Source organism: Pogona vitticeps, chromosome 4 (genome assembly GCF_051106095.1).
Source record: "Pogona vitticeps strain Pit_001003342236 chromosome 4, PviZW2.1, whole genome shotgun sequence".
NCBI lineage: Eukaryota > Metazoa > Chordata > Lepidosauria > Squamata > Agamidae > Pogona > Pogona vitticeps.
This window is the reverse complement of record NC_135786.1, coordinates 38,213,537-38,226,605: the sequence shown is the minus strand read 5'-3', so window position 1 is coordinate 38,226,605 and position 13,069 is coordinate 38,213,537. Positions and strand designations below refer to the sequence as shown.

At 41.2% G+C, this 13,069-nt stretch overlaps 1 protein-coding gene across 10 annotated transcripts in view; it reads right to left on the bottom strand.

The window, feature by feature from the left end:
- Positions 1-13,069, bottom strand: part of NAV1 (neuron navigator 1) — a 346,655-nt gene that overhangs the window by 280,713 nt on the left and 52,873 nt on the right. The window contains exon 1 of one of the 10 annotated variants that reach the window (XM_078393331.1): positions 1,908-2,120. The exons of the other annotated variants lie outside the window; for them this stretch is intronic. The gene's annotated coding sequence lies outside the window, so the exon portion shown is untranslated. Of the gene's footprint in view, positions 1-1,907; positions 2,121-13,069 lie in introns of those variants that run through there. 10 annotated transcript variants of the gene reach the window in all.

Genomic DNA, 13,069 nt, shown 5'->3' with positions numbered 1-13,069 from the left:
TGTTGGGGATGAGCTTTAGAGACAAATAGTTTCATTTTGCCGCAATGTTTTGCTGCCTACTATAAAGAGGAAGTCAGAGCCTTCTCCATTCTACTTACAGAAGCAAACAGGACTGGTAATTAACATTTACATAACATTGATAATGGAACGGTGTTTCTCCCCCCTCCCCCATGGTACCTGAGGACAGTAAGCTACTTGAGGGTTACAGGATGCACTTTGGGGCTTGTGTGGCTCTGTCTTCCAACACAGGGAAACAGCTGCACAGCTCAGGTGAGATGACTAGGAAGCTGTTGCTGCCTCCCCTTCCCTCTGCACCTGATTTACAACATAGTTTCCTTACTCTACCCAATGGTAAGGCCAGTTCTGAATTCCTGGTGGGTGCACACACCTTCCTCTGTCATGAGCAGAGTCTCCAATGAAATCAAGATCCTGCATCTGCTCCTTCTAGGTGGTGCTAAATGAGCTACAGAAAGAAAAGATTGCAAATTTTGTTTTGTTGTGGAATATACAATTGCTGAAACCTTTCTCTGTTCCTGGGAAAAGTACAGACTGGACAAAATGTTTTTGTTTTTGTCTTGTATAAATCATCACTGTTCTTATGGTGTCATTTTATCCTAAAATATACTGATGTTGCTTCATCATTTGATACGTGCTACCGTGTTTCCCCAAAAATAAGACAGGGTATTATATTAATTTTTGCTCCAAAAACGCATTAGGACTTATTTTCAGGGGATATTTTATTTTACAGTCATGTCATATTCTGGTTGTTGCACAATGCTGCACAATGGTGGACGGTGGGGTTTCACTGAACTGGGGCTTATTTTGGGGGTAGGGCTTATATTATGAGCATCCTGAAAAATCATACTAGGGCTTATTTTCAGGTTAGGTCTTATTTTTGGCGAAACAGGGTATTATGTCAGAACTTACATCAATCCTAATAGGACTTCCAAGGTAAGTAAGATACTTAAGATTTTTTTTCAGCAATTCTAGCATCAACTGAGTTTCCGTGGCTGAGTGGGGATCTGAACACAGGTCTCTTCAGTCCCAGTCTGTCATTCTATCCACTACACCACACTCTGTACTATTATTCATCATTTAGGTATAAAATAGTTTAATGGCCTGCTTTTTAGGTTTGCCCTCTATTTATTGCTTTAGTATTTGTTTGCATTTGGTTACTTTATGTATAAACCTCTTCCATGGGTACCTCTATTTGTTTCATTTTCGGATTATTGCAAAATTTCTTTTGTGTTCTCTGGTTTTAATGAAAGACAAATTTGACAACATGTATTTTTATCTTGAACTGTTTTTAATCTCTCATTGACCAACCTTGAATCCTAGTCCGGGGAGAAAAGTGGAATAAAAATCAAAGAAATGAATCCATACCTCATATTTGTGAGAGGGAGTAGAGACATACACTATTGGCTCTTGTAACTGTTGGACAATATGAAGCCTCTGGACTGGCCATGCATATTGTAAACAGCGAGATCTTTGCCCAACCAACACAACATCTCCTTTTGCATTTCAGGCTGTATCTTAAGGCAGACCCTACTGCTGATGAGATCTCCTGATTTTTCTCATCCTCTAATGGCAGCTCCTTTATTATCTTAGGCTTTCTGGCTCACCTGCTTTCTCTCATCTAATGACCAAAGCATTCCTGCTCTGCTGCCTAAACCAGGTTGGCACCTGCTCTGGTCTGCACAATGCAAAGAATTAGACCAGCAAAAATTGAACGACTGCATCCCATATTCAGTGGAGCCAAAGGATTATGCCAGGGCAGTTCCCAACTGTGGCTTTCCCCCTGGGGAGACATGAAGATTCTGACATCAAAATATAACAGGAGGAGGGAAGTGCAAGAGAGAGAGGAAAGGGAGCTCTGATGATGTAATGGAGACTCCCACGTACACCACCTGCCAGTTAGAATTGTGCTGTTGAGTCGGATGTCCTAACATTGGATTTATGGCAGACGGGGCCTGGTTTGGAATGTCTCCCATCTAAGTGAGAAGAGAAATATAGGTCAAGCTTTCAGAGTGCATCAGAGGATATGGTACAACGAATGCAAGAAACATAAACAAAACCCAGGTTGACAGAATCTCTGTAATCCCAGAGCAGAATCAGACTGGCAGTGCACTTAATCTTTAAAAAGCACAGCAGACTGGGAGACCCTGCCTTCTCTGCAAAGGCCACAGGTCTTCAATGTCAAGCACCAGCATTTGGCTAAATGAAAGGGAAAATCTAGTTTCCTGTAAACCTCGTGCCCTCCTCAGTCATTTGGCCAGAAGGCCCCTTCAAGAAGGAGGGGGAGCAGATCAAATGAAGGAAAGAAAGGCTTTCTTCATCAGGCAAAGCCTGACTATTTTGAGATGCCATAACAGCAACATGAACTTAGATTTACTGGGAGCCAAAAGACACAGTGTTCTCCTCATGTTCTTTTGATTAGGAGACCATGACAAGCTGCTGCTCACAGGGAGAGAGTAAGGAGGCACCCAAAGCCAAGACAGACCACAGGCAACAGAGAGTGGATGAAACTTACCCTCCTTTTTCACTCATTCGGAACACTAATAATCAGGATCAACTCCACCATTTGGCAGAGTAATGCCATTGACTCAGATGGCAGCTGCTGAATAGCAACACCATCTTCCTACCTGTATCTCTGGTCTCCACTCCCTCAGCTATTCCCCTCAGGTGGAGGACACATCCTGTCTTGGGCCTCTAAATCTGCCTGCTCCCACAAGGGTAGCAGCGAATATTGTTCCATCACGATTCTTGAAATAAGATTCAACACTCACTTTGTTTGGCTTTTGTACATGGTTATAGGGCTGACATCAGATTGTTTTGGTCCAATCCTGATAATAATACTAACAGTCATGGTCTAAGAGTCATATCCTGAAGGTAATTTTGGAAAAGCCCAGATATGCATCTTGCTTGCATGTACTCTATGCCAGTGGTCCCCAACCTTGGGCCTCCAGATGTTCTTGGACTACAACTCCCAGAAGCCTTCACCACCACCTCTGATGGCCAGGATTTCTGGGAGTTGAAGTCCAAGAAGATCTGGAGGCCCAAGGTTGGAGACCACTGCTCTATGCAACTTGAATTCTTCCCTCTGTGTTGGCATCTTGTTGTGCTAGACCCCATTCTGTCATTCTCTAGCTATCTTATAGGTTATCCTATAAATGAACAGAACTACAATTAAACAAAAAAAACTTGGTGTATTTTTGTCAGCAAATTTTAAAAACACAAATACTAAATTAGGAAGCAGTTGTCCAGAAATATACTAAATAACCCTGCAGCATGGAACAAAATCCTGTGGAGTAATAGGTTAAATGTGACCACTCCAGAACTCTAGAGATATCTTTTCCCCTCTTTCCTTTCCATGGCTTTCTCTCTAAGGACCATTCATCACCGTGTCATTAGTTTGTTCAGTTTTAGAATGAATTCTCTATCTGGTTTAGTCTAACTAAGCCATTGTTTTTAACCAGCCCCCATCAAGGTCTGTGCATGCCCATGTCTCTGCTTGCATAGCAGCATGCCATGGCATATTTTGCTCAGTCTTCTTTTCTGTCTACAGAGTTGGTATTGATCAGAGTCGCAATATTTTTCTGTTCATCACTCCCAAGCCCTGACTGAACAAGCCTCTTGAAACATTCACCTTCAAATATCCGAAGCTTTGCAATGTAGTTGATAGAACAACTTTTCCTTGTTGTTGCTTGAGAGGAAAGTAGCTTAAAGCAAGGAGTCCAATTACAAGAAAGGGGATTTTGTTTGGAAAAGCTTCCTGGTGGCATTAATTGTTCAACAACATAACAGGTGGTGGGCTTTCTTTCTAGGTTTTAAGCAGAGACTGGGTGATATCTATTAGGGTATAGCAGTGGATTTTCAGCTTCAGCAAGAGATTGGAGTAAAAGACCATTAAGGTTCTTTTGAGCACTATGACTCTACAGTAGCAGTTTGCGACACAGAAATGAAATTAATCTTTCATTAAAAGCAGAGTATTGAACCGAGACTGATTCCCATTGAACTCAAAGCCTCTTTCAGCATCCCTAAATGAACAACTATTCACTTATAATCCTTGTCACTGCAAAATAGTGGGGCATACAAGCTCCTCCGTCACTTTGCATCTGATCAGAAGCTGGCAGTTTTAGAGCAACTGTCTCTCTATTCATTTAACAAGCAAGGTAAGATGCCTTCTCCACTCATTCTATGATACTGCAGAAATAATGTCAGAGCCCCCAACTCCCTCTTTTGTTTGGAACACTTGCACAAATTTTGATCAGCACAAAAGCAAGACAAAACCAGGCTGATTTTTTTTTCATTATATCATTACATGGGATGGAAAACTTACAGCCATCAGAATAAGTAGCTAAAATGAGGCAAATGGAAGGGAGACCAGACTTATTGTTTACAATGTATTTCCAGAATAGGATTCTATGTGGAGCTTCTGAAGAAATTCTTCTCTTTCCTAAGCCTATTCACTCTTTACCAGGTCACAGTTCTCTCTCCAGATGCCAGATGGGAATGATTTCTTTCTAAACTCACTGACAGTTTTAGAAGGATTTTGTGGGTTTGTGGTTGTAAGGGAAGGGCAACATTTACACAAATATATCTTTTAAAATAAGTGCTTCCAAAATTTTTCCTGCTTGAAGTGGAATAAAAAATTGCACACATCCCTCCAAGTCAGGCTGCATAGTACCCAAGGCCCATGAAGCAGTTTTGGCATCTGAGGCAGAAACTTCTACCAATGCCTCTTCTTAAGAGTACCAGAAATGCAACAAAAATAAATCAAGTAGTTAATAATTTGCTGTTTTCTCATGATACCCCAAAGCACCTGCCTGGGGCAGCCACCTCCCTCTGCCTAATGTAAGGTGGGCTCCTTCCAAGTTACTAAGCAGCAAAGATCACAGACTTCAGCTACTACAAGCCAAGCCTAAGAAAGTGTTGTAAGTACTGAGAGAATACATGATGGTAAGGTAAATTAGCAACCTTCTACAGGAAGGAAGAGGAGGCACATGTACACCTGCATGCACCATAGTGAACACACAGTGACCCATCTCCAAATTATGACTGCACTTTTTCAGACTCCTGCTATCTGAAAGATGGCTGCTAGAGTATAAAGTTCCTCAAATTACACTAAACTTTCTGCATTATAATTTGTATACATTTGATTGTGTGTATAACATGCTGATAATTTGCTTCTGACTTATGGTGAATTTAAAAGGATTTTCAAGGTATGTACGCTGTTAAAAAAGAGTGGTTTACCATTGCTACCAATATTCCCTCTAAGCTGCATACTTGTGCGCTTCCCAGAGCTCCATTGAGGTTGCACACGGGCAGCGGGCAGCTGGTTTGTTTACTTCCCACTTCAAAAGAAGTCCCGCCCTCCTCCCATGCACACAGAGTGAGGCTCCCATGCAGTGGGATAAAAACTTAGAGGGAACATTGATTGACACTCCCAATTAATTTCCATGTCCAAGTGGGGACTTGAAACCAGGTCTGCTGAATCCTAATCTAATTTATCCACTGGTTCTTATGTGTATGATTACATTGGTAGCCTTTAGCAGGGTGTATACTCCCTACGTAAGTGAAAAATGCATGTTCATTCACATTTGTGTTCTAAGTTTGTTGTTATTTTGACCTATACACACCATCCCACAGTGCAAAAACACTACCTGGGCAGTTTATTATAATTATGAAAACAGCACTTTGCCAGCTGGGTATCCCTTTTACCATCCTCAGAAGGCCTTGCTTTTTGCTTCCTGGACTGCAGTGTCAATGGCTTGAGTTTAAAACAGGAAAGAAGAGCTAATTTGTTTTAAAGCACCCCTTTTAAAACAATTAGGATTGTTCCAGAGTCGATCATCGACAAATCCGCCATCGTTATATGAGAGCCAATGCGGTGGTTAGAATGCTGCACTAAGACTCTGAGGCCTTTGTTCAAATCTATAAAACATCCTGGATAACCTTGAACCTGCTTAACTTGACTGACCCTATGTGTTTGTTGTGAGGATGAAATGGGGAGGACAATCATGTGCACCACCATCTTGAGTTCACTGGAGAAAAGCAGGGATAGAAATGTAAAGAATATGTGTTCCTCAAATAACAGCCTATAGGCTCAGCATGATGTATGCTCACAAGCAAGCACCAGCCAGCTGATGGGTGTAGTTGCTTTTCACTTCATTCTTCTCAGAGAAAGACATCTGCCCCTGTGCTTTATAGAGTGCTAGTTCTCAAGCAACAAAACTAAATAATAAATCACAGCAGCAGGAGTGATATTAGGAGCAAGGGAGAGGAATGGGAGAGAGTGAAATGTTTTCAGATGAGATTTGAGAAGAGATGTAGAGTCAATGATGCAGAGAGAAACACAGGGTGGGCTGAAATATCTAGAAAGATCTGGCTTAACAGCTGCATGCTGGCTACCTCTACACAGCAACCACTTAGGAAACTGGCCTGATTTCACCCTGAGTGCTTATTTTCTGCCTAATTTTGGAATAAGTAGAGCCGATCTTGGAGAGTGAAAACTGTGCCACCTGTTATAAGCAGATTACAAGGCAGTGAAGCAACCAGTAGTGGACAGCAAGACAAGAGCAGGGCTTGAAATTTGAGTAAAGTTGTTGTCTTTCTTGCAGCAATATAGCTAATGGAAGCACACCATGTTTGTCTGAATGAGAAGTATCAGCTGACGATATGCTATGGAAAACAGTCATATCTGCCCAGGAGTTTTTATGGTAAACTGCTCCTGCCACTTCTGGTGGTGATGGGTACTCTTATATTCTGTACATTGGGTCTCTGAGGTGATGCTTAATATTCAACCAAATCTTTATTTGTTCCTCAGCTCTTCATACATCGATGTATCAGCTGAACCCCAGATAACATAAGGAGACCTCCTGTCTACAGAGGAGATATATAACTTATGTATGAACAGGACCTCTGTTCCCAACAACACAGTTTTTCTACTGACAGATGACAGGACCTTCATGGGCCCAACAAGGATGCAAGCAATTCCCCCAACCATATGCAGTCAAATGTGTACCTGTAGTATCTACACCAAATACTTGAAAGCTTTCCAGGGTAGGTTTTTGGAGAATGGAAAGAGCTTCAACTGCAGCAGGGGGAGAAAGTCCAGTTATACCAGCAGATGTCCGTTTCTGTTATGTTGAATTCTTATCTATTTCGATTTAGATCAAAGTACATTTATCTTTGTAATATGTGATGCTGCACTAATGCCACTTCTCAGACTCGTTGAGTTGAGAATCCAGTCTAGGAAAGGAGCTGGGGGGTGGGGAAATGTGCATCCAGCCTTTTCTAAGCAATGTCTCAACAAAGAAGGATTTTAAACAGATTTCATCTGGTGGGCATGCCAACAGCCCTTATGAAGTTTCTTTTCTGGGTAAAGAGACAGTTCACCCTCAGCATTCCTCACCCTACTCCAACTCCATCCCATAAGCCTGAGCTTTGAACAGGCAACTTTCACAATAGCAAAGCCACCTAGACACTAATAATGCATGACAGTGGATGACACTCTATCCAAAGAAACAGCAAGCTTAAGCTTGTTAAGCACTTTCCCCCATCGATCTTCTGAAAAAGAACTGGCAAGGGGCATGCCTAAGTACTTTTTATAGTATACCTATTTATGTAACTCATTGGGAAAGGAGACAATAGCTAATTTAGTTCAGTGGTTTATTTTAAATGTGTTGCTTCCAGCTCTCAGTATTACTGAACATTCTGTACTATAGTTTACAAACTTGGAAAATAACCACATATATTAAAATGACTTAACAAACCCCAACAGTGGTGTGCAGCTAGGAGGCAAAAGTTTGCATTTCTTGGTAAAATTTTAAATGAGTTGAGTGCCCATAATTTTTTTTCCCTTGGAAAAGCCTCCTTCTAAATCATATCCAGAAAATATCCTGGTATTATGATTTCTTTGGGGGACAAACATTTACAGTGTCTGTTTAAACCATGGATAAGTGGCATGAAATGAGACTCAAATTGAGGAATACACAAGCTGCAAATACGGAGATGTTTTTAATATTTCCAATTTGATATCCAGCTGCTAAAGGATAGAAGAGAAAGGTTTCTGGTAGGTCGGGGTGAAAATGTGAGCTTGTGGATACACAGATAGCCTGAAGTAAATATTTCAGCATTTTCCAAGGATGGAAATTGTGCAACTGTGTTCAAACTGACAATACAGACTCAGCAATGGCTAAACTAAACTCAGTCAAAAGGGTGTGCTTTTCCTTTTCAATAGTCCTGCATCTTCAGGCACTGACACCTACATTTATGGTGCTGAAAGGACAGCTCCTGTGGGATATCTTGAAGGCTACATCTCAACAATGGCTGACCTTTTAAAAACAACCTAAGGAATCTGAAATACAAAGTGCCTATTAATGTAAAAGTCCAATCTTCTGAGCTGTATAAACACCAAGATTCTCAGCCTTTGCATTTTCTACATGATCACTAACATTCAAGGTAAGGAACTGAAAGTTATGCCAGGGACGGCAGAAGTTCTCAAAGGCATATACTGCATTTTACACAGAAAATATAGCTCCTGGGTGTATAGATGTAGATATTAAAATACTTGTGTAACACATCAAGGACCCCAGGCAGTTGAGGAAAGTTTACCACTCAGTGCCAAAGGGTGTATTCTACATACAGAATATCTCATGTTTTAGCCTTGCAGACTTAATGTACAGCTGGAAAAGATTCCTGTTTGAAAGACTCTCAGTTAGTGTAGACAATACTGAGCTAAACATACTTTTGACTCAATAAAGGACAGCACCCAACATCTTTAGGTGTTTGCCATAGAAAGCCTGGAGCTGCCATAAGTTGAAAAGAAGAGCCTAAGCATCTTTATATAAACAAGATCATACAGTTGAGAGTAGCTTGGACTCTGAGCTGGGAAGGGCCCTGATCCCCAATTTTAAGACTGGAGCATCTCCTTCCCACTCCAGTCATGACCCTTACTCCTGCTGCTGTTTTCCACTACACAGTCACTTTCTCTTGCTGCTGTTCTCCATGCTGCCTCAAGACAAATGTTTATAGCAGGACTAAGTAACATGGCAAATCTTGCACTGAACAAGGGGTTGGATTCGATGGCCTTATAGGCCCCACAACTCCATTATTCTATGATGCAAAACTACCTTACTTGGCTGAAAGACTAAGTTATTTTTCTCCTGCGACTGCCAAAGCTAAGAAGGCAAAAAACTGTATCTCAGTCTTCCCAAAAATATGCTGAGAATTTCTGAAAAATGTAAGCCAGGCCATCAAATATACTACACTGGTTCTGGTCCATGAGCTCATGAATCCAAATGAACCTGGAGAATCATGAGCTCATGTCATGTGAGGGGCACTCTCTTTCTGGCATGCACATGCAACATCTGTTCTCCTGCAGGGCTACTTCCAGCACTAAATTTCAAAGACACAGGTGCACATGCCTGTATCTTAATGATGAATGCAATTGTCCTCTGGGATGCTCACCATTCCTAGAGAGGAAGTGAATTCTCTGGACTAATTTCTAGAGCTTGGCCGGATGTCCATCTTTTTTATGTCATGCAGTCTTAACAAAATTGTGTTAACCTTTCTTCATAACCTCTGCAGATGTTTGGAACTACAATTGCACTGAAAATAGATTTCAGGGGAATCTGAATAAGCTGGAATTTATAGGTTTTAACTAAGTATTTCATCTCCTTCTGCTTTTGGGTGGGAAGAAAAACAAAACTGACATAACATAATTACAGTATGAAATGTGGTCTGGTATAATTGGTGTTAGCAACTGATGGCATAACAGTAAATACCTTTGGCTAGTGCCTGACTTAGTTATGTCTGAAATCAGGGAGATTGGTTAGCCATGGCTAATATATTCAAATCAAATTTAATAAAAATAATAACCTAAGAACTGCAGAGCTGGAAGGGACCCTGTGGATCATCAAATCCAGCCCCTGTCAAGGAGGCACAGTGGAGAATTGAACTCCTAATCTCTGGGCCTGCAACCAGATGCCTAAGCTACTGAACTATCCAGCAGTTCATAATAGTCTATAGACAATTTTGATAAAACAAATACAGACTAATTTGTTCATGACAGCTGTACGTATACTCTAGATATGACTAAATCTAGATCCAACTCATGAAGCCAATGTGGACCAAGCTCTTACCACCAACTATGAGCCTCTGAGATAATTAGACTCTACAACCTAGATGCACCTATAGCAGCAGTACCCAACCTTGGGTCCCCAGTTATTCTTGGATAAAACCTCAGAAGCTTTCACCACTAGTTGTGCTGCCCAGGATTTTTGGGCATTGTAGACCAAGAACACATGGAGACTTAAGTTTGGGAACTATTGATATATAGCATCAAGGTGGCCAAATATTAAGAGTCCCTTGTTCTAAAGTTGATATGTTTTTTGTCATTTTTTTCTCTGTATGCCTTAGGCAGTAAAGACAAGAAGCCTCTTTTTGTATGTCCAGTGAGTGCTGAAGTAACCAGTAGGGTCCCAAACCATGCTACACCTTAGACAAAAGGATGAACATGCAGTGAAGATCCTCGGGCTTCAGCAATAAGCTTTATTATTTCAGTGTTACAAATGAAGTTTTGGATCAGACAGAGCTGTTAATCAGTCAGGAATACTACAGCTTGAAATATTGGTATCTATCTTCCTAAAACAGCAAAGTAAGAGCAGAAGAGAATGTTATTTTTATTATGCCAATCCTCTATGACATTACAAGCATCTGCAGGACAGAAGCAGCTTGTGCTGTCTTTGCATATTGAAAAGAACAAAAGAGATGGCTATTTTTACATCTGCTGTGCTGCAAAGTTGAACTGTACGTCACATCCAATAGAGTATGGGGACAGATTGCTTTTCACAGTATGCCTCACTAACTTTATATTGTTCCATATTGTACAGCTTGAGTTTAGTAATTTCAGTAGCTATCAATGAGGGACAATGGGCATAAAAAGACAAATGAGTATTGCAGGCACCTGGGGTTTGAGTCATATCCTCCAAAAGCAACGAAAACTGTTTAATCTAGGGCAGCTTTAGCAGAATGTGCGAAGAAGAAGAAGAAGAAGAAGAAGAAGAAGAAGAAGAAGAAGAAGAAGAAGAAGAAGAAGAAGAAGAAGAAGAAGAAGAAGAAGAAGAAGAAGAAGAAGAAGAAGAAGAAGAAGAAGAAGAACTGGGAGTAAACTGTTTAGCATTTGAATGGGTGGGTTCAAAATTGCCTGTGTACTTACTTCTGCACCTTTAAAATATCTGTCCCAGCTCATAGTCACATTTGGAAGTAGTCATGTGATAAATACACTGTAGACAACCCCAACCTTTCCTGTCCAAAGGAAGGTGGCCCTGCTATTGAACACTCTTGGCTAGGTTGGAAAAATGGAAAAGTATACTTGAGGTGTGGACTTCCTCTTGGTCCCACCACCCATCAGATGTGTTTGGTGGGAGCATGGCAGAGGGACCTCTTACTGGCGACTTCCAAGCTATGGAACTCTCTTTGTTATGGTTAAAAACAAAATAAAAATAAAAAGTTTTTTAAAAGACAAAAAACATGATGGCACCTTAAATACTAACTTTTCTATTTTTTAACATAAACTTTCAGGGACAAACCCATTTTACGACTTACAGACGGCTCGACTTACAGACTTTTCGAGTTACAGACTCTTCTGGCTGCAAAATTTAGATTCGACCCTGCAGCCGGAGAATCGACTTACAGACCAGAAAAAAACCAAAATGGAACAAAAATAGAATAAAAACCGCTGGTTATGGGATTAATCGGTTTTCAATGCATTGTAGGTCAATGGAGATTCGACCTACAGACTTTTCAACTTGCAGCCACCATTCCAATACGGATTAATTCCTTAAGTAGAGGGTCCACTGTATTGATGTTCTATTTGCTCTTTGTTCTCCTAGTAGTCTCCTTCTTAATTGTTGTTGTTTAGTCGTTTAGTCATGTCCGACTCTTCATGACCCCATGGACCAGAGCACGCCAGGCCCTCCTGTCTTCCACTGCCTCCCGGAGCTGGGCCAAATTCATGTTGGTCGCTTCGATGACACTGTCCAACCATCTCGCCCTCTGTCGTCCCCTTCTCCTCCTGCTTTCACACTTTCCTAACATCAGAGTCTTTTCCAGGGAGTCTTCTCTTCTCATGAGATGGCCAAAGTACTTCTTCATTAAGACAGGCCTTTGGTCACACTCTCCTGAGAAAAAGCCTTTTCATTGTGAGTTTCACATTTGTTTTTAATATCATAACTTCCTTAATTGACAGTGTTTTAATATTAGATAAAGGTAAAGATTCCCCTTGACATTTAATCCACTGATGTCCGACTCTAGGGCGCAGTGCTCATCCCCATTTCCACTCCGTAGAGCCAGCATTTGTCTGAAGACAATCTTCCATGGTCACGTGGCCAGTGCGACTAGACACAGAACGCCATTATCTTCCCACCAAGGTGATACCTATTTATCTACTCGCATTTACATGCTTTTGAACTGCTAGGTTGGCAAGAGCTGGGACAAACGACAGGAGCTCACTCCGTCGTGTGGATTTGATCTTACAAGTGCTGGTCTTCTGACCCTGCAGCACAGGGGCTTCTGTGGTTTAACCTACAGCGCCACCACATCCCCTGTTTTAATATTACAGCTTATGTTATTAATTGCATCCCTTTTTATTTCACACTATGACCCATCTTGGATCCTGCATTGCAACTGCAGTCATACCTAGCTAGTTAGCCATGATGTCCATCCCTATAAATTGTGTCCCTGATAACAATTTCAGGTCACCCCCAAGAGTTAGCTATTGTTGCTGGCTCTCCAAGTAAACTATATAAACTGAACTACGTATTGAACCCATAGGGCAGAAAACTAAGCCTTGAGCCTTCCAAAATCATCCATTCTAAATTAGAGTTTCATGAGTGACCCTCTTCCGGCCAGTTTCAGTTGGGTTGGCAACCCTCTCAAATGAATTTTGACCAGTTTCTCATGCCCACTTTCCAGTCTCTGAGACTGAAGTTGACATTGCCCTGTCTTCCTGTCATGTCTTCCACCCTGTGGTTTGTGGGACAGCTGTGATCAATTTATTTTCATT